Raw genomic sequence first — 19836 nt, forward strand, 5'->3', positions numbered from 1 at the left:
GATCCTCTACCCACTAATTGAGGCTGAATCCTCATGGATACTAGTTGGATTTGTTTCTGCTATGCCACAACGGGAACTCCCTGGAGAAACAATATTGGGAGTGGAAAAGAAGCATTCTCCACAACCAGCACCATGTCATCCCTCATCCCACAATGATTATTTCGGGGAAGGGCAGTCACCCAGGCCAAAGCCAATTAGCACATAGAAGCATAGAAGTTCCACAGCTTCCAAGAGCATTTTTTACAGAAATAGGATGATGTTAACATTTGTATGGAACTACAAAGACACTGAATATTGAGAATGAACAAAGTCGGAGGCATCACTGATTTCAAACTACATTACAAAGCTATAGTAATCAAAACAGCATGGAATCAGTACAAAAACAGACACATAGATCAATGGAACAGAATAGGGAGCCTCAGAGTTTCCCTTGTGGCTCAGCCAGTTAAGAATCTGACTAGTATCCATGAGGATGCAGGTTCAATCCCTGACCTCACTCAGTGGGCTAAGGATCCAGCGCTGCTGCAGGCTGCAGTGTAAGTTGCAGATGTGGCTCTGATGCTGTACTGCTGTGGTGTGGTATATGCCAGCAGCTGTAACTCTGATTTGACCCCTCACCTGGAAACTTCCATATGTCACAGGTACCACTCTAAAAAGAAAAAAAAAAGGCAAAATATATAAAGAATCCATATAGCACAATAGCATAAAACCAAACAATCCAATTAAAAAATGGGTAGAGTATCTGAATAGACATTTTTCCAAAGACGACATACAGATGACCAACAACACACTGTAAAAGGTACACTGAAATTGTATCTTTAGAATTGCACCAACAGATACATTAAGGTACTCAATATCACTAGAGAAATGCAAATCAAAACTACAATGAGATATCACCTCACATCTTTAGAATGGTTATTATCAAAAACAGAAGAAATAACCAACATTGGACAGTATGTGGGAAAAGGAAATCTTTGTGCACTGTTGGTGGGAATGTAACTAACTGGTGCAGCCACTATGGAAAAAGTATGGGAATTCCTCAAAAAATTAAAAATAGGAGTTCCCGTCGTGGCGCAGTGGTTAACGAATCCGACTAGGAACCAGGAGGTTGCGGGTTCGGTCTCTGCCCTTGCTCAGTGGGTTAACGATCCGGCGTTGCCGTGAGCTGTGGTGTAGGTTGCAGACGCGGCTCGGATCCCACGTTGCAGTGGCTCTGGTGTAGGCCGGTGGCTACAGCTCCGATTCAACCCCTAGCCTGGGAACCTCCATATGCCGCGGGAGCGGCCCAAGAAGTAGCAACAACAACAACAAAAGACAAAAAAAAAAAAAGACAAAAAAAAAATTAAAAATAGAACCACCATACGATCTGGTGGTTCCACTCCTGGATATTTCTCTAAAGAAAAATGAAAACATTAACTTGAAAAGATACTTGCACCCCCATGTTCATTGTTGCGTTACTTACCTGAGCCAAGATATAGAAACAACACCTAAGTGTCTATCAATGGATAAGTTCTTACAGAAGATCTCTCTCACTCTCTCTCTCATACACATACACACACACACACACACACTGGAATATTATTCAGCCATGAATAAAGATGGAAATCTAGCCATTTAGGACAACATGGATGAACCTTGAAGGCTTTATGCTAAGTGAAGTAAGTCAGAGAAAGACAAATACCTAAGACCTCACTTACATGTAGAATCTAAAACAAAACAACCAAAACACAACAACAACAGCAACTAAACTCAAAGATAAAAAGAGTACATTGGTGGTTGCCAGAGGTGGGGAATGGGATGGTGAGTGAAATGAGTAAAGGGAGTCAAAATGTACAAACCTCCAATTATAAAATATGAACTTGGGGATGCAATGGCCAGCATGGTGACTATAGTTAATAATATTGCTAATAATATTTGAAAGTTTTAAGAGAGTAAATCTTTAAAAAGTTCTCATCACAAGAAAAACATATTTTGTAACCATATATGGTGACAGCTTTTAAACTAGACTTATTATGGTGATGATTTTGCAAAATATACAAATACCAAATCATGTTGTATACCTGTAACTAATATAATAAGTCAATTATACTACATGCCAATAAAGAACAAAGAAGTTCTTTAGCCTCAGAGATTGGTCAGGATTGCCCCAGAGTGAAGTGCAAGGGTTTGCTACTGAAAAGGAACCTTAGAGACAAGATTTCTTGTAATTACTTTGCTTCCATGAGGGAAGTCAACCTGAGAATGAAGCTAATGTGGAGACCCAAGTTGTGAAAATTAGGGAAATGCAGAGTTGGAACCGTGATCAAAATTAGCCTGAAAATGTTCCCTAAGCATTTTCAGTTAAATGAGTCAATAAAATATCATTTAAGCCAGTTTGAATTAGATTTTCTGTTACTATAACCCAAATTATCCTAATGAATACACATATATCTCATCTCTTTGAAAACTAGACTCAAATCTCATCACCTCAAAAAGGTTTTCTATCATTAACTCTCTGTATCTGTAGATTACACTTATTTTCTGGCAGTTGTACATTACCTAGTATATACTATAATTTTTGCACTTAATTAGCATTATTAGTGTTTCCATTCTTTTTCCTTCCAATCTACCTGTCTGTCTGTTTATCTTTAGTTTGGATAATTTCTTTTCATTTATTATTTATTATTTTTTTATTTTTTTGCTTTTTAGGGCTGCGCCCATGGCATATGGAAGTTCCCAGGCTAGAGGTTGAATCGGAGCTGTAGCCAATGGCCTATACCACAGCCACAGCAACGCTGAATCTGAGCCACGTCTGCGAGCTACACCACAGCTCATGGCAATGCTGGATCCTTAACCCACTGAGTGAGGCCAGGGATCAAACCCGCAACCTCAAGGTTCCTAGTCAGGTTCGTTGACTGCTGAGCCACAATGGGAACTTCGTATTTAAATTTTTTTTTTTAATTTTAAAATGGCTGCACCCTCGGCATATGGAAGTTCCCAGGCCAAGGACTGAATCTGAGCCACAGCTGTGACTTATGCCACAGCTGTGGCAATGCCAGATCCTTTAACGCAATGTGCCAGGCTGGGGATCAAACATGTACCTTCTCGGCGACCTGAGCTGCTGCAATCAGATTCTTAACCCACTGTGCTGCAAGTGGAACTCCAAGTTTGGATAATTTCTATTGACCTAACTTGGGATTTAATACTTCTTTTTCCTATAATATATGTCTGCTATTAAGCTCATCCAGTTGAATTCTTTTCTTCTTCTTCTTTTTTTTTTTTTTGGATGTGCCTGTGGCATGTGGAAGTTCCTGGGCCCAGGATCAAACCTGTGCCACAGTAGTGACCTGAGCCACAGCAGTGACATGGCTGGATCCTTACCCCACTGAAGCAGCAGGGAACTTCTCAAATGGACTTTTAAAAAACTCTCTTGCTAGCAAAGACTTACTTGCTGTTTGGAGACCTATTTGTTTCAGATGCTTGCCTGAAAAGAAAGGACAATCAGTATTTCTCCCTCCAAACCATATTCCTGTTTCTCCAGACAAAGTTTCCCTAAGTAAACATGATTATGGGTGCTGGGGTGCTATATTTTGTAATTAAAACCTAAAAATCACTCCTTATTACTATATTCCTCTCCACACCCAAGCACAGGCACACACATACACATTCATCTCATCCCACATCCTACATGCACAGAACCACAATTCTGCAACTGACCAAAATGAATATATCTTATGATGGATGTATTTACTTCTCTCTCCAAGCTCTGAGAAAAAACTTGGCTAGAAGCCAATGACCATTAAGAACTCACTTTTTTTGCCAAGCAGCTACTGGTATTTTTCAAAACATATTCACAAAGTTGCCAGTGAAACAACTTGGAAAGTGAATCAAAATCACTACCATCCTTTTCCACCCCCAGCAATGTCACGTTTCATGGTCTTCACCGAACACTTCAGGAATAATCCACAGGACTCAGACTTTTCAAATTTGACTTGCAGGCTAGAAGGCTCTTGAAGGTATGACTAAACGCCTTTTCCTTCTGCCCTTAAGTGTAGGCATTCCTTAAGATTCTGTCCTTTTCTTTTTTTTTTTTTTCGTGTCTTTTTTGCCATTTCTTGGGCCGCTCCTGTGACATATGGAGGTTCCCAGACTAGGGGTCGAATCAGAGGCATAGCCGATTGCCTATGCCACAGCCACAGCAATGCAGGATCTGAGCCACGTCTGCAACCTACACCACAGGTCACGGCAACACCAGACCCTTAACCCACTGAGCAAGGCCAGGGATCGAACCTGCAACCTAATGGTTCCTAGTCGGATTCATTAACAACTGTGCCACGACGGGAAGTCCAAGATTCTGTCCTTTTCTTGTTCTTCACTCTTCCTCAGAGCTCACACTTCTCCCATAGGATCAATGACCTCTTCTAATAGGACAATTTGCAGATCAAGCATCTTTTTTTTTTTTTTTTTTGGTGTGGTAAAATATACACAACATAAAATATACTATCTTAACCATTTTTTCAATGTTTTGTTCAGTAGTATTACATACATCTAAATTGTTGTGCAACCATCACCACCATCAGTCTCTAGAATTTTTTTTTTTTTTGGTCTGTTTTAGGGCCACACCCACAATATATATAAAGGTTTCTAGAAGAAATGTTAGAATAGATAGTTATACACCCATGTTCACAATAGACAAAAGGTGGAAACAACCCAAATGTACAGCCCTAAAAAGACAAAAAAAAATATAAAAAGATATGGGATGGATGATCAATGAGGGCCTACTGTATAGCACAAGGAACTCTACCCAATATTCTAAGTAATCTATTTGGGAAAAGAATATGAAAAAGAACGGAGAAGTTCCCATTGCGGCTCAGTGGTAACGAACCTGACAGTATCCATGAGAATGAGAATGAGAGTTTGATCTCTGGCCTCGCTCAGTAGACTAAGAATCCAACATTGCTGTGAGCTGTGGTGTAGGTCACAGATGTGGCTCAGATCTGACATTGCTGAGCACAATGTCTTCAAGGTGTATTCATGTTTTAGCATGTGTCAAAATTTTATTCCTTTTTTTTTTTTGGCTGTGCTGGTGCATACCAAAACCCCTCAGCCAGAGATTGAACCCACATCACAGTAGTGACCCAAGCTGCTGCAGTGACAATGTTGGATCCTTAACCTGCTGCACCACAAGGGAACTCTCAAATTTTATTCCTTTTTAAGGCTAAATGATATTTTATTGTATGTATATACTACCTTTTGTTTACCCAAATGTACATCAACAGATGGGTAAAAAAAAATGTAGTGTCTACGAGGATATGGTTTCAATCCCTGCCCTTGCTCAGTGGGTTAAGGATCTGGTGTTGCCGTGAGCTGTGATGTAGGTCACATGGCTCAGATCCCACATTGCTGTGGTTGTGGTGTAGGCCAGCAGCTGCAGCTCTGATTCAACCCCTAGCCTGGGAACTTCCATATGCCCTCCATGTGGCCCTAAAAAGACAAAAACAAACAAACAACCCCCCCCCCCCAAAAAAAAAGACTACAGTTTTTTAGACCAGGCTTAGGTTCATTGCAAAAGTGAATCTAAAGCATGGAGATTTCCCATATGCTCCCTTTCCAATACATGCATAGCCTTCCTCATTATCAACATCTCCTACCAGAGCAGTGCATTTGCTAAAACTGATGACCTTACGCTGACACACCATCACCCCAAATCTTTAGTTTACATTAGGGCTCACTCTTGGTATTGTACATTCTATGGGTTTGGGTAATTGTATAATGCCACCGTCATAGTATCATCCACTCTCCATGTGATTTCACACATGGCGAAACCTTTTTTTCTAAGTTTCATTAAATGTATGGTGGACTAGGAATTTTCCGACAATCACTAGGGCTTATCAGGAAAGTCTTACAAATGATAAAGTCTAACCTAAAACTAATTTTCAAATGTGGTGAAATACTTGTGAATACTAATCAATAGTAAGTGACGGTGGCAAAAAGCAATGTTTTATAACATATAATTGCCATTCACCAATTTTCATTTTGTTAATTAAAAAAAAATTCTGGTCTGAAATTTCTTCCATGTACTCTTGAACCCCTAATAACCCAAGGCCCTGAGCCCAGTGACCTGAGAGATGGCTAGCCCCAGATTCCCCAGTCCCAGTTCTCCCAGACTGCTTGTCCTTACCTCTGCCTCTGGCCCTGGTCCGGGTCTAGAATTCCCAGTCCCTCCAGGCTGAAACCATGTTCTAAACCTCTGCCCAGAGCTGGGCATCTGCAGCTTTGCTTTCCCCTGGCCAGCTATAGGAGGCTGGAGCTTTGCCCTATAGTTCAAGGCATAGAATCCAAGAAAGCCATTCCAGATGACCTGACCTGCTCACATGCCTTCTGAGCGTCGTCTGCCACTCAGTCCCCCTCCACTCAGCCTATTTGGATTGGAAACCCAGGAGCTGACCACCTCTGAAATAAAGGCCCAAGGGCTCAATCTATTATGCTTCCTGTACTCTGTGCCTGCCCAGGCAGGATCATCTCAGGCACCTCTATCATCCCAGCCTCCTATCAGCCCTGGAATTCAGCATTTGTGATGGTTCCACTCTAATGCTTTCTCCTCCCTTTTCCTACTGTCTTTCCAATAGACTATCTGGGTACTGAATTCCTTTATATTTGCTTATAGATTATTTGAATTGAAGTTTATACCATAAACTCCACAAGATCAGGGTCCAAACCTGGCCCTCAGTAGGTACTCAACATACATTTATTGGATACATGGATGATACTGAGATGCCTTTTCTTTTTGTTTTGGCTCCATCTGCAGCATGCAGAAGTTCCTAGGCTGGGGATAGAACCTGCAACCCTAGCCACAGCAGTGGCAATGCCAGATCCTTAACCCAATGAGCCCCAAGAAACTCCCCTGAGATGCTTTTTCTATTCTGTCTTCTTCTGTCTCTTCTCCTTTCCATTTTTTCCCAATTCCTCTCCTTTCTTGTCTTCCTCAAATTCGTAATCTAATCTCTTTAGCTGACAAGAGATATTTTCCCTTCCCTTGTTAATGTGTTTTGAAGCAAAGGATTGCTATTTTTTTCCCTCCAAATTTTCATCTTTATTTTCAAATGTGTGGTCATATAATGCTGTTCCCCAAAAATAGCAGCTTCCGGCAAATGGAGTCATGAGACACATGTATTTGAAACACAGTAGCACTGGAAAAAAAAATCAGATAAGAAAGAGAAGAGCTCTACTTTGATATGGAAAAAAGACAGTGTGAAATATTTTTCACATGTCTTTATATTCTAAGTCTCTCAAGAGTTGATAAACATATATATTTTTTCCTTTGGAAACTGCCTGCGAAATATTTTCATGTTTCAGATTTGCTTTGGTTTTTCAGCTTATGTAACCTAATGAAGCAGAAATTAAGTTAGAAAATTCTTATCCATGTTAGCTATGGCAATAACCCACTAATCTAGGCCTCTTTAAAATGAGACTATTGCTTGAAATAAATGCTTTTGTTAAAATGCTTGTCATCTGAGGCCCTTCAATTACCAGAAAATACAAACAATTTTACTTTCCTGTGGATAAATGTAATGGTAATAATTTGTATTGTAGGTAATGTTTCTTCCAGAAGCTCTGGCCAAGTTCACTGTCAGCCCTATGGAATAGGGAGGGAAGTATGCACATAGACCAAGAAACTTTCTATTTTGCAAGGGAAGAAATGGTTACCAAGAAGTAAAATGACCTGACAAACATTTTTAGAGGAACAAAAGAAACAATGGAGAACATTAGCAAAGCCCAGACTTCCCTTCTAGGGATCATTAACCTGAAGAATTAATGGAAAAGGGAAAGCTTGGTTTGTCCCACACTGCCAAGTTTTTTAGCCCTTTATCTCACTTATTTTACAGGACTCCTCCCCGGTCTTTTTATACTACTAGGGCATACATTTAGAACAGCTTTCCTGGCATTTTCTTTCTGTCAAAATATGGAGAAAGCAGGGGGTAGCAGAAGTCCCTTGAGTTCTGGCCCCACCAGCAATCAGCTGCATACCCTTGGGCATAATGTCACTGCTCCATCCTCAGCTCCTCAACCACAAGAAGAGGTGGAACAAATGATCATAAAGTCATGCTTTAGATGTGATAGTCAACACCCTGATTCTTTCCCTTTATTTCCTTTTCAGCTCTATTCCTCACGATGCATTTACAAGAGACACCTCAAAAGAGATGATGTAAAGTCATGCTTGATACACATGACTTTCTCCCTTCTGGGTTTGTTGGACATTTAATGATTCTTTGGTTCTAAAAAATCCTGTTTTTTGTGTTTCCTCACACAAAAAGAGCGGTTAACAATCAGGCTGCTAGTTCTTTTATGACGCAGTGGGTTAAGGTCCGGTGTGATCACTGCAGCAAAATGAGGAGCTGCCATGGTGTGAGTTTAGTCCCTGGCCCAGGAACTTCCATATGTTGTGGGCCCGACCAAAAAAAAGGAAAAAAAGAAAAAAACCCAACAGCCCAAACCAATCAACCAAACAACCAAAAGCAACTGTGTTGGGTCATAAAAGAGTGCCTCTAATGGTGTATAATGTGAAAAAAGGATTGTGTGGGGGTGGGGTGGGGGGGGAAACTGGGTCACTTTGCTATATAGCAGAAATTGACAGAACACTGTAAATCAACTATAATAGAAAAAATAAAATTCTTAAAAAAATAAATAAAAGAGTGCCCATCCTGCTTAGTAGAGGGAAATCCTTTTGTGCAGCAGGGGCAGTATTTCAGGCTGGCAGAAAAAGGCACTGCAGGGGATGCCTGGACATTTCTGCCCATCTTAACTCACTGTCCAGACCTCTACTGCATACCACATGGACAGCAAGTGGCTGCCTTTCCTCCTGCTTTGCTGTTAAATCATATCAGTGCACGTGTATGTGTACCGAAGTTCTAGAAAATAATGTGGATAGTATGTGGAATATAGTGCCACCAAGTGCACTGTCCCTATCCCAGTGAGATTTGGGTGGGCATAGAGAAACATGCTCTTTCTCTTTGTGGTATGCAGCTTATCCTTTTTTTTTTTTTTTCGTTTCTTCTTTCTTCTTTTCTATTTTGCTTGGAAACGAAACAAAACAAAAACTCTAACTAAAATTGACCTTGGCAAATTGGGGAACTCCAGCAATTTTTTTTTTTTTTTTTTTGGTCTTTTTAGGGCTTTACCCATGGCACACAGAGGTTCCCAGGCTAGGGGCTGAATCAGAGCTATAGCTGCCAGCCTATGAAAAAGCCACAGAAACACGGGATATGAGCTACGTCTGTGATCTACACCACAGGTCACAGCAACACTGGATCCATAACCCGCTGAGTGAGGCCAGGGATCAAACCTGTGTCCTCACGGATAATTGCTGGGTTCATTAACAGCTGAGCCATGACAGGAACTCCTCCACTGATTTTTAACACTGAAGAGTTAGGACATAGCTGGATTTCAGCTCCTAAATGATATCACCAGAGTCCAGTTCTCTTGGCTAGACTTTTCCCTGTGTTGACTTTGCTATCAACAAGCCCTTGTTGGAAAGGGGAAGACCAGCAGAATGGCCAGCCTAATCTTCATAGCTTGAGTTTAGCAGCACAGAGAGTACTCATCGCCTGGTCCCTTTAGCAAAAGTTGTGGGATTGGCTCAGAGTCAGACTAACTGGGTGGAGTGCTATCCCTGAACCAGTCATCATGGCTGGAGAGCTAGGCGAGGTGTGGGGTTGCTTTGGTTGGTTGGGTCTTAAAGGTCAACTCCACTCATCTCTATTGCAAGATTGAAGAGGGAAGGGTAATATATCCAGAGAAAAAGGAGGGACACTGTCACTGCAAGAAGAGTGAATTAACATTGGATAGGCTAAGAGAACCCATATTCACACCAGCCCACAATATGAACCTCTTCATTCAGAATAATAAGTGAAGGCGGACTAGACAAGCAGAGGGGACCAGGAGATCAACCAGGTGTAGGCTGAATACCTGACTAATCCAGGACTGTCTTGTTCTAAAGACTGACCGGACCAAATAATAAATCTACTGTCCACTCCTCTCTTTATCGTGGTCATATCACATGTTAGAATTCTTACAAATCCTTAGGAAAACTGCTCCTTACAATGAGTCCTCAGAGTTTTAGTACACTATTGTTTAAATGTTGAAAAGGATTTCTTTTTTTCTTCTTTCATTGCATTTTGGCTTTTCATAGTGTGCAATTTTGCTGCATTTATAATCATTATGTATTTTGTTTTGGGAGAATGCATTTTGTCATAAAAGCTTTTCATACAACTAGAGGAATGATCAGCTTCACTATCAATATTCCAGCATGACCTGTTTTTTTCCTCCTGAGAATATTTAAAATAAGTTGCAAAATTCAGATGTATAGCAATTGAAAGAGAAAACTGAAACCAATTTAATTCTCTTAATTGAGAAATAATTTGTGCATGACAATATTAGATACCATAAAAAAGACTCCCTGTATTCCTCTCCCTTTTTCTTTCACAAAGTTATCATTTAAATCTAGCTTTGTTTGTGATATAATAATGTAGAGCTTGTGCACAAAGTGAGACTAAACTAATGCAAAGGCTCCTCTTATGAATAGGAAAAAATGAATGTTTTTTTTAATTTAAAGGAAACTGTATTTAAAATGCAATTTTTGGAAAATATAATAAAGTCAAATATAAATATTGTGAACAGATGTTTCTTGAGACGCTTCTGAAATGAATAGTCACCATCTGGAACCATTTACAATGAGAAGAAGGTAAGCATGCACCTGTTCCTTTCTTTGAAAAAGATATAATTTCTCTACCAAATTATAAACAAGTATGGAAGTTTCCATAAAAATGCAATATTCAATTTGACAAACTGTTTAGAAAAATATTGATAATAATGTAGATGGTTTAGAAAAGCATGCTTCTAGAAGGCTTAGTCTGTTTTCAGATTTCTTGGCTTACTTGTTATTTTTATTATTTATTTATTTTATTATTATTACTTTTTTTTATGGCCGCACCCACGGCATATGGAGGTTCCTAGGCCAGGGGTCTAATCGGAACTGTAGCTGCCGGCCTATACCACAGCAACGGCAACATCAGATCCAAGCCACAACTGCAACCTACACCACAGCTCATGGCAATGCCAGATCCTTAACCCACTGAGCGAGGTCAGGGATTGAACCTGCAACCTCATAGTTCCTAGTCAGATTCGTTTCCTCTGCGCCATGATGGGAACTCCTTATGTGTTATTTTTAAAAGAGAACTCTTCAAAGTAGGAGCATGTTCTACATTTTTAAAGATATGCCCAACACCTGAATGGACACGACTATTGCTGCTGCCACCACCATCACTCAAAAAGTCTATTTGCCCTGGAACACAATTTAGATGCTCCACAATAGGAATTGAACATAAAATTCTTACAGCCTTGACAAACTGATTGCAATGAGTGTCCTTAGTGATTTCCTGTATACATAGCCTTTGCAGTATGTTATTGCAACAACTGCACCAAGAAGTGGAGTCTTCTGTCCTTTGTAGCAGGGCTGAATTTGTGACTTGATTTAGCAACAGAACATAGAAGAGCCAGCGTACTAGTTCCAAGCCTAGACCTCCAGAGCTTTGTATACTAGGTCTTGTGAATAAGCCTGGGCTAGCCTGCTGGAGGCTGAGAGACCATGTGGAGGAGAGTCCTGTTAGCTTTGTGAACAAAGGCTATCCCAGAATAGTTTTGCAGTCAACCAACTCCCCAACATGTGAGAAAGTCAGCCAAGATCAGCAGAGTTGCCTGTATCACAAGACTTTAGCCTTTTGCCTACACAAGGGTTTTGAGTTCTCCATGACTAATGAATGACAGGGGGTGGTGCAAGTTGCTGAAGGATTTTGAGGGCTTCTGGTTGCTGTCCTTTTATGTCCTTTAACTACAGGGAGGTAGGTGCAGTTGCAGGGAGAGAGTTCAAAAGAGAAGATGATGGAATTTATAGACAGATTTTGACATGCAGGTTGGAGGCTCTAAATAAATGAAACAGAAAACACACACTGAATGGATATAGGAATACGGTTAACGTACTGAAGAGGAAAACATACTTCTAATAATTTTAGCATATTTTTGAATATGATTATAAACAAGGCTAATCTCTGCTGAAATCATCCTTCCTACAGTGAATTCTTATTTCAGCTGTTGGTTCTACATGCTATATGTTTTTTTAAAAATATTCAATTAATTCATATATAAATTAATTCTACTTTTTCCTAGCTAATTAATCTTAGAGTAGTTCTACTGTAATTAATTGGGTTGTATTAACTCAGTTATTGGACTGACCTGATAGCCACTGAAGCCGAATTTCAAATAAAGCAATCAAAGGTAATTTCTTGTATTTATCATGATCATTTATTGATCACTTCCCTGGCATTCATCTTTACTCCAAAATTTCTTTCCCCCAGTCATGTGATTTGGGTGGGAATAACTTTACTACAAATTCCACGCATAGGCTGACTGGCTTATGTCCATGGTTACTTGCATTGGCTCTGGGGTGAAGCACCACACAGTCAAAGCCAATAAGTTTCAGGGAGATGCCAGTTGGACTTCTTATGAGGAGAAACTTACCTGTTTTTCTGAATGGTATAAGATCTGGAATTATGGAAGCTAGTAAGTTTGCCAGAGGGCCAAAACAGAGCCCAAAGATGAAGCCACACCATAGAAAGCAGATTGGGGGGGGGGGTCTTTAGAAACATTGTTTGAGTGGCTGGATACAGCTTTTATTTTCTTTTCGTCTTTTTGCCATTTCTTGGGCCGCTCCCTCGGCATATGGAGGTTCCCAAGCTAGGGGTCTAATCGGAGCTGTAGCCGCTGGCCTACACCAGAGCCACAGCAATGCGGGATCTGAGCAGCACCTGCGACCTACACCACAGCTCACGGCAACGCCGGATCGTTAACCCACTGAGCAAGGGCAGGGATCGAACCCTCAACCTCATGGTTCCTAGTCGGATTCGTTAACCACTGAGCCACGACGGGAACTCCTGGATACAGCTTTTTAAAAAATTCCTTATAAAAGTACAGTTGATTCATAGAGTTCCCCTTGTGGCTCAGTGACAGTGAACCTGACTAGTATCCATGGGGATGTGGGTTTGATTCCTGGCCGGGATCAGTGGGTTGGGGATCTGACATTGCTGTGAGAATGGGTATGTGTATATGTATGTGTATGACTGGGTCACTTTGTTGTACAGCAGAAACTATCACAGCCTTGTAAATTAACTTTACTTCCATAAAACTTAAAAAAAAAAAAAGAAAAAACCACTAGGAAAAGTACTCTTTTTGAGGTAGGACCCCGATGAAGGAGGGCTCATCCAAGTATACTCAGGGTGGGCAGAAGCATTCCCCATTGGAAATGAAATGGCAGCCAAAATGGCTAAAGTATTCATAAAAAGACATTCCCCAGGTTTAGGCTCCCAGGATCCCTACAAAGTGACAATGGCCTAGTATTCGTGCCTCAAGTGACAAAAAGGATAAAAAGGGCCCTGGGCATAAAATGGACCTTGCAGTCGGCCTGGAGACCCCATTGTGGGGGGAAAGTAGAGAGACCCGATTAGACCTTAAAACCAACCTTCGCCAAGCTCTGTCAGAGAAACACAAGAAAATTGGATCAAGGGACTCCCAGTTGTCCTGCTCCGCAGGCAGTTACCCCAAGGGATAAGTCAAAGTGACGTGCATTTGAACTCCTGGGTGGTAGATCCAGCTCCCACATCAGAGAAAGGAGACCCTGGCCCCCCTGAAATGGAAACTCTAGTGTGCCCTCCAGAGTGGAGAAATCACAAAAAAATCACAAAAGCGCTCATGACCAGGTGCTGCCCATACCCACCCACCTGGCCCTCCACCCCTCTGGCCCAGGAGACTGGGTGAACCTAAAAACCTGGCAAGACAGCGGCCAGCAAGATCAGTCCACTGCCAAGTGGAACGGACCCCACCTAGTGGTCCTAACGACCCACTCTGCCCCAACGTGACGAGGATTGCTCCATGGGCACATCACACGCTAGTGAGGAGGCCTCCAAGCTCCAACTTTCGGAAAGACAACCTGGGATAAATGGGCCCCCTTGACTCCTTGTATGAACCTGAAACTTCTCTTCCAAAAAGTAATAAAATTACATCCCACAAGAGAAGACTACAAATTGCAGGAGTTATTACACCCATAAGGGTGCTAATGACCTTGGCCACAGGAACCATATATAACACTGCCATCATCAAAAAAGGTAACAGCCAGGGAGTTTCCTGGTGGTCTAGGGGTTAGGATTTGGTGTTTTCATCACTGTGGCCTGGTTCGATCCCTGGTCTGGGAACTGACATCCCACATCAAGTTGCTGGGCACCACAAGCCAAAAAAAGGCAAAGCCACCAAGATGATGGCAGCCAATGTGACCCGTCTCGACTTCAAGCTATTATAAGTGTCCATTGACTTACCGCCCAGTAAGGTCCTGGATAAATGTCTGCCCTAGATTATCTGTTAGTTGACAGGGGGGGCAACTGTGCACTGCTTTTATATTGATGCAAATGACTTATCTGAAGAAAGTGCAGACAGTATGCTGGAAAAAGCAACTTGGCTTGCAGAAACCAGGCAGCCTCATCTGGCCAAACACAGGTGGAGGGGGTAAAACAGGTCCTCCTGGGCCCTTTAATCACCACTCTTCTCTTGCTAATATGTGGGCCAAGCATCCTAATTGCCTGGTGTCCTTTGTCTCCAAAAGTTACACAAATGGTCGCTGGTCAAGGAGAGGAACAGTCAGGGCTGAGTTCTGGGAGACAAACACTTTTTTTTAAGGCTGCACCTGTGCCATATGTAAGTTCCCAGGCTAGGGGTCGAATTGCAGCAGGACACCACAGCCACAGCAACACCAGATTCGAGCTGCATCTGCGACCTACTCCACAGCTCACGGAAACGCTGGATCCTTAACTCACTGAGTGGGGCCAGGGATTGAACCTGTGTCCTCATGGATAGTAGCTGGGCTTACTACTACTGAGCCACAACGGGAACTCCAAGAAACGCTTCTAAAGGCAGCTGGGGAGAAGCTGTGCTCCTCCACCAGGGCTTATGACAATGCCCCAAATCAGGAAGAAGCCGATTCAGACAACAGACTTATGCCCCTCAAGAACGGAGGAGCAGGACAAAAGACAGGAGGGACTGGTCACCGGCAAAGCCTGCTAACAATTCCCCGGAAATAAAAACAGAACCTGGGTAGCAAAATAAAGTCTAACCTTTTTCTTTCTCTCTGGGCTTAATCTAATTTCACTTGCTCACACGGTGTTCCGCATGCAGAGGCCTCACACCTATTACTTCAAACTGGAATTCCGGGTGCCAACACCTCCATTCAAGATGGCGGAGGCGGGCCATGCGCAGAAGCTGCGCAGGACCCCGTGATCTGGAGCGGAAGCCCCGCGAGAACTCCACCCCCACCCCCACCCCCACCCGAGATCCTTATAAAGCCGCCCCGCCCACAGCGTGTGGGGCGGAGCTTGCAGAGACGGATCCCAAAGCTCTTCTCGCTTTCATCCAAGAATAAACCTTCCTGGAGCTCCCTTTGTGGTGCAGCACAAATGAATCCAATTAGTAACCATGAAGATGCAGGTTCCATCCCTGGCCTCAATCAGTGGGTCAGGGATCCCGCGTTGCTGTGAGCTGTGGTGTAGGTTGCAGATGCGGCTGGGATCCGGTATTGCTGTGGCTGTGGTGTAGGCCGGCAGCCACTTCGGCCCTAGCCTGGGAACCTCCATATGCCGCAGGTGTGGCCCTAAAAAGCAAAGCAAAGCAAAACAAAAGCAAAAAACTTCCTTTGCTTCTGAACTGAATTCGGTCTCATGTTATTGGTACAAGTGACACTGGGCAGGAGGACCTTGCTGGGGACCAACTTGGAAGGGTCAGTAAAATTTTTGCCTATATGGCTCCTAAATCCCTGTTATTATTTCAGCCTCAATGAGTTGTTTTCTTCACTTGCAACTGAAAGGTCACTGACTGATACAACCTCTCATTTATTATCTAATTTTGCTTCAATCTCCCTCTAATTCAGGAGCTTGTTGTCATCTTGCTTGCTGTAGCCTTTTAACTACCCTCCCTACTCCCAGTCTGTGTCTTTGTGATCTAGACTTTGTTACTGGGTTAATACATTTTAGGCACAGCAGTAATCATACCCCTTGCCCTGAAATGGCAATGGTTCCCTGTGTCCACTGTGTGAAAAACCAACATCTTTTAACATTCTGTGCCTACTCAGTGCATGCCATCTATACTCCTTAAGGCTTCCTGTGGCCTCTGTTCCATGTTGGCAGGTACAGAAGATATTTGCTATTCTTTTTCTTATTTGATAGCTCAGAAGTGTTTAACGTTGTCCATTGCCCTCCCCTAAGACATGTCTCTTCCCTTGTTTCTGTGATACCACACTCTCCTCTTCCCAGCATCTCCATCTCCTCAGTCATTATGTGCTGAAGTTTTTCCAGATTGTGTTCAAGGACTGTTGATCTTCTCGTCCATATATATTTGCTGGGCATCTCATCAACTCCCAGCACTTAAAATTTCTTTTAAATGCCAAGGACTCCTAAATCTCAGCCTTCAACCAGACTTCACCTAGTTTCAGACCATCTCTCTCTGTTTCCTACCGTCAAAACTATAGTTTTTGGGACAAGCCAAAACGATCTGTCTGCTGGTCTGCTAAACTAATCACTTCATTTCCCTGCTTCTGCTCTGGCTCCTTTATTCCCCTTCTCCACCTGAGTTACCTTTTAAAAATACAAAACATGGGGAGTTCTTGCATGGTGCATCGGGTTAAGGATTAGGCATTGCCCCTGCTGTGCTGCAGGTCACAACTGCTGCATGGGTTTGATCCCTGGCCAGGAAACTTGCCCAGGCCAGGGGCGAGGCAAAAGAAAGAAAGAAAGGAAGGAAGGAAGGAAGGAAGGAAGGAAGACAAGGAAGGAAGGAGGGAGGAAGGAAGAAAGAAAAATACAAAATATGGTCATGCCCCTCTCTTGTATACAACTTCTCAATGACTTTCCAATGCTCTTAGAAACAAGTCCAAATCCATACCATGTCCATAAGGCTCTGATGAGCCAGCCCCTGTCTCCCAGCCTATCCCTCTAAACCTCATTTTGGGACCATACTGTATTTTTTTTTTTTAATTTTTATTTAAACCCCACTCAGCACACTCTTGTCTTTAGGCTGTACAGAGGCTGTTTTCTGTATCAGTGATCTCCTCTTCCTACTTTTCACTGCTTTAACCCAAGGGGCCCAGCACAGGCTTCCTTCCCCAATGCCCCCAAATTGTTGACTGACCTCTTCCTACCCCAGTCTCTTTGCACGTCACTTTTTCTAAAGATCATCACAGTTGTGATGACCTCTTCAATGTCTGTCTACTCTCCTGAACCTTAGTTTCATGAGGGTGGGGACCGTGTCTGTTTTATAACCTTTGCTTTTCTAAAACTTTCTTTCCTATTGAAAATAAAATGAAAAACTTAAAAACAGGGAGTTCCCATTGTGGTTCACTGCATTACCAACCTGACTAGTATCCATGATGCAGTTTCGATCCCTGGTCTTGCTCAGTGGGTTAAGGATCTGGCATTGCCATAAACTGTGGTGTAGGTCACAGACAAGGTTCAGATCCTGTGTTGCCGTAGCTGGGTGTAGGCCGGCAGCTGCAGCTCCAATTCAACCCCTAGCCTGGGAACTTCCATATGCCACACCTGAGGCCCTAAAAAGAAAAACAAAACCCAAAAACAAAAACATAAATAATTAAAAGTTTATGTTTATGCAAACATAAAGAACTAGAAATAAGCTTAAAAGCAAGGTAAATATTTTTCATAAAATGAATTTCTTAAAATACATATCTACCTTATAAAATAAAGAAGAGCATACAGATGCCCTCTTTAAAAGACTATTTAAAACCCATTATTTAAATAAGTTTCTTACAAGGCAATAAATTTGGAAAAGCAAAGAAGTAAAAACTCTCAAACCTCTCAAACATGTTTCTATTTTTGTGCCTATTTGTTACAGCGGAGGGAATTGCTGACAAGAGAAGTTAGATCCGTGGTGTAAATAAAGAGGCAAATGCTAACTACAATGTTATAAGTTAAAAATTTGAATTATAAACGTTTACTAATTGTCATTACATGTGGTTTCTTTTGATAAGATCCTTTCAAATGTAGTCTAAATTTTAGTTTAATGCACTTAAAAATAAAATTTATGCCACTTATCAAAAGAAAATGTGGGCTGATTGTTAGTTCAGCCTTTGTATTTGGGGTAAATGAATCAGATTCTTCCAGAACTTAAGCTTTTCTTAGGTAGTAAAGGAAGATTCTTGGAAATCTTTATTAACTCTTTTTAGCCACATGAGCGTTGTTCAAAAAGCTATGGGTTTTTCTGTTTGTCTTTCGGGGGCCGCACCTGCTGGCAACTTCCCCAGGCTAGGGGTCGAATCAGAGCTGTAGTTACCGTCCTACACCACAGCCACAGCGATGAGGGATCTGAGCCTCATCTTTGACCTACAATCCAGCTCACTGCAACGCCGGATCCTTTTAACTCACTGAGCGAGGCCAGAGATCGAACCTGAGTCCCAGTGGAGACTAATTGGATTGGTTACCCCTGAGCCACGATGGGAGCTTCCTAAGGTTTGAAAGCTGTGCTGTAGAGAAGATGGGAGAGACCAGAATCCGAGCTGATTTCATTCTCTTGATTCACTCGGTAAACCTGTGTCAAATACAGATAATCAGGTTTTTTAAATTAGCACATCATCATTGTATTTAAATAGCCTCAAAATATACTAAACATAATTTTAGATATTTTTGTCTTCTTAATGATAATGATTGATTCTGTTCATATTACTATGGCACCCTGCCCACATTATATTGTTTAAGCCTCACAACAATCCTAGGCATTGGTACTTAACCGTTATTCACTATTCCTTTTATACAGTGGAGACGGGAGTCTCAGAGAGGTTAAGTAACTTGCCCACAGTCACACAGCTAGGGGGAGCTAGAATTACAAGCCTGGATTTCTGAATCCAAAGCCAGTAGATTTAGCTACAGTGGTGTACTGACACTTGTCAGATTATGAATTTGAATCTTACCATTCTGGTTAAGGCATGGCAAGGATGATACCAATGTCTGATTATGCAGTAATGAGAAGCTTAATTTGATACCATATTTAATTTTTCTAATTTCCCACAGCCTATATTTTTTCCTCATAAAGAGTTTTAGCAATCGAAAAACATTTCTTGGAGTTCCCACTGGTTAACGAACCTGGTTAGTATCCATGAGGACTCGGGTTCCATCCCTGGCCTTATTCAGTGGGTTAAGGATCTGGCATTGCTGTGATCTGTGGTGTAGGTGTCAGATGTGGCTTGGATCTGGTGTTGCTGTGGCTGTGGCATAGGCTGGCAGCTGTAGCTCCAATTGGACCCTTAGCCTGGGGACCTCCATATGCTGTGGGTGTGGCCCTAAAAGACAAAAGACCAAAAAAAAAAAAAAAAAAACTTTCTTCCAGGAAAGGAGAGGACTTCTTTTATCTTCTCTTGCTGGCTATCAGTTTGATTTCCAAACACTTCTGTTTTCGAAGAATTCGAATTCTGTTTATTGAGATAAGCCCTGCCCGTCTAACTCCCTATCAGTTTTCTCCCTATCAGATATTCCTCCCAGAGCTCCTGGAAGTCAGACTGTCAGTCTGACGGGAATTCTCCTTGGAGCACAGCGGGGATCTGCCCTGAGGAGGATGAACTAGACACACACTTCAAATACAGAAAAATTTTCTGAAAAAATAAATGCAATTTAAGCATAGAATGGGGAAGCCAAGAGCCCAGCTTAAGGAAATAATGGTTGAGCTGTTGCTGTGATCCCTATTTTATTCTGGCTTTCCATCTTC

General features: G+C 42.0%; 1 long non-coding RNA gene across 2 annotated transcripts in view; it reads right to left on the reverse strand.

Moving 5' to 3' along the window:
- Nucleotides 1-15306, reverse strand: part of LOC110262089 (uncharacterized) — a 54107-nt gene extending 38801 nt beyond the window's left edge. For both annotated transcript variants that reach the window (XR_014812459.1, XR_014812460.1), the window contains exon 1: nt 15192-15306. This is a non-coding gene — a long non-coding RNA (uncharacterized LOC110262089). The remainder of the gene's footprint in view (nt 1-15191) is intronic.
- Nucleotides 15307-19836: the final 4530 nt, after the last annotated feature.

This window comes from Sus scrofa, chromosome 8 (genome assembly GCF_054392235.1).
Source record: "Sus scrofa isolate SSC_HxYL_T2T_F1_AM1 chromosome 8, Sscrofa_HxYL_maternal_Yorkshire_Landrace_v2.0, whole genome shotgun sequence".
Taxonomy (NCBI): domain Eukaryota; kingdom Metazoa; phylum Chordata; class Mammalia; order Artiodactyla; family Suidae; genus Sus; species Sus scrofa.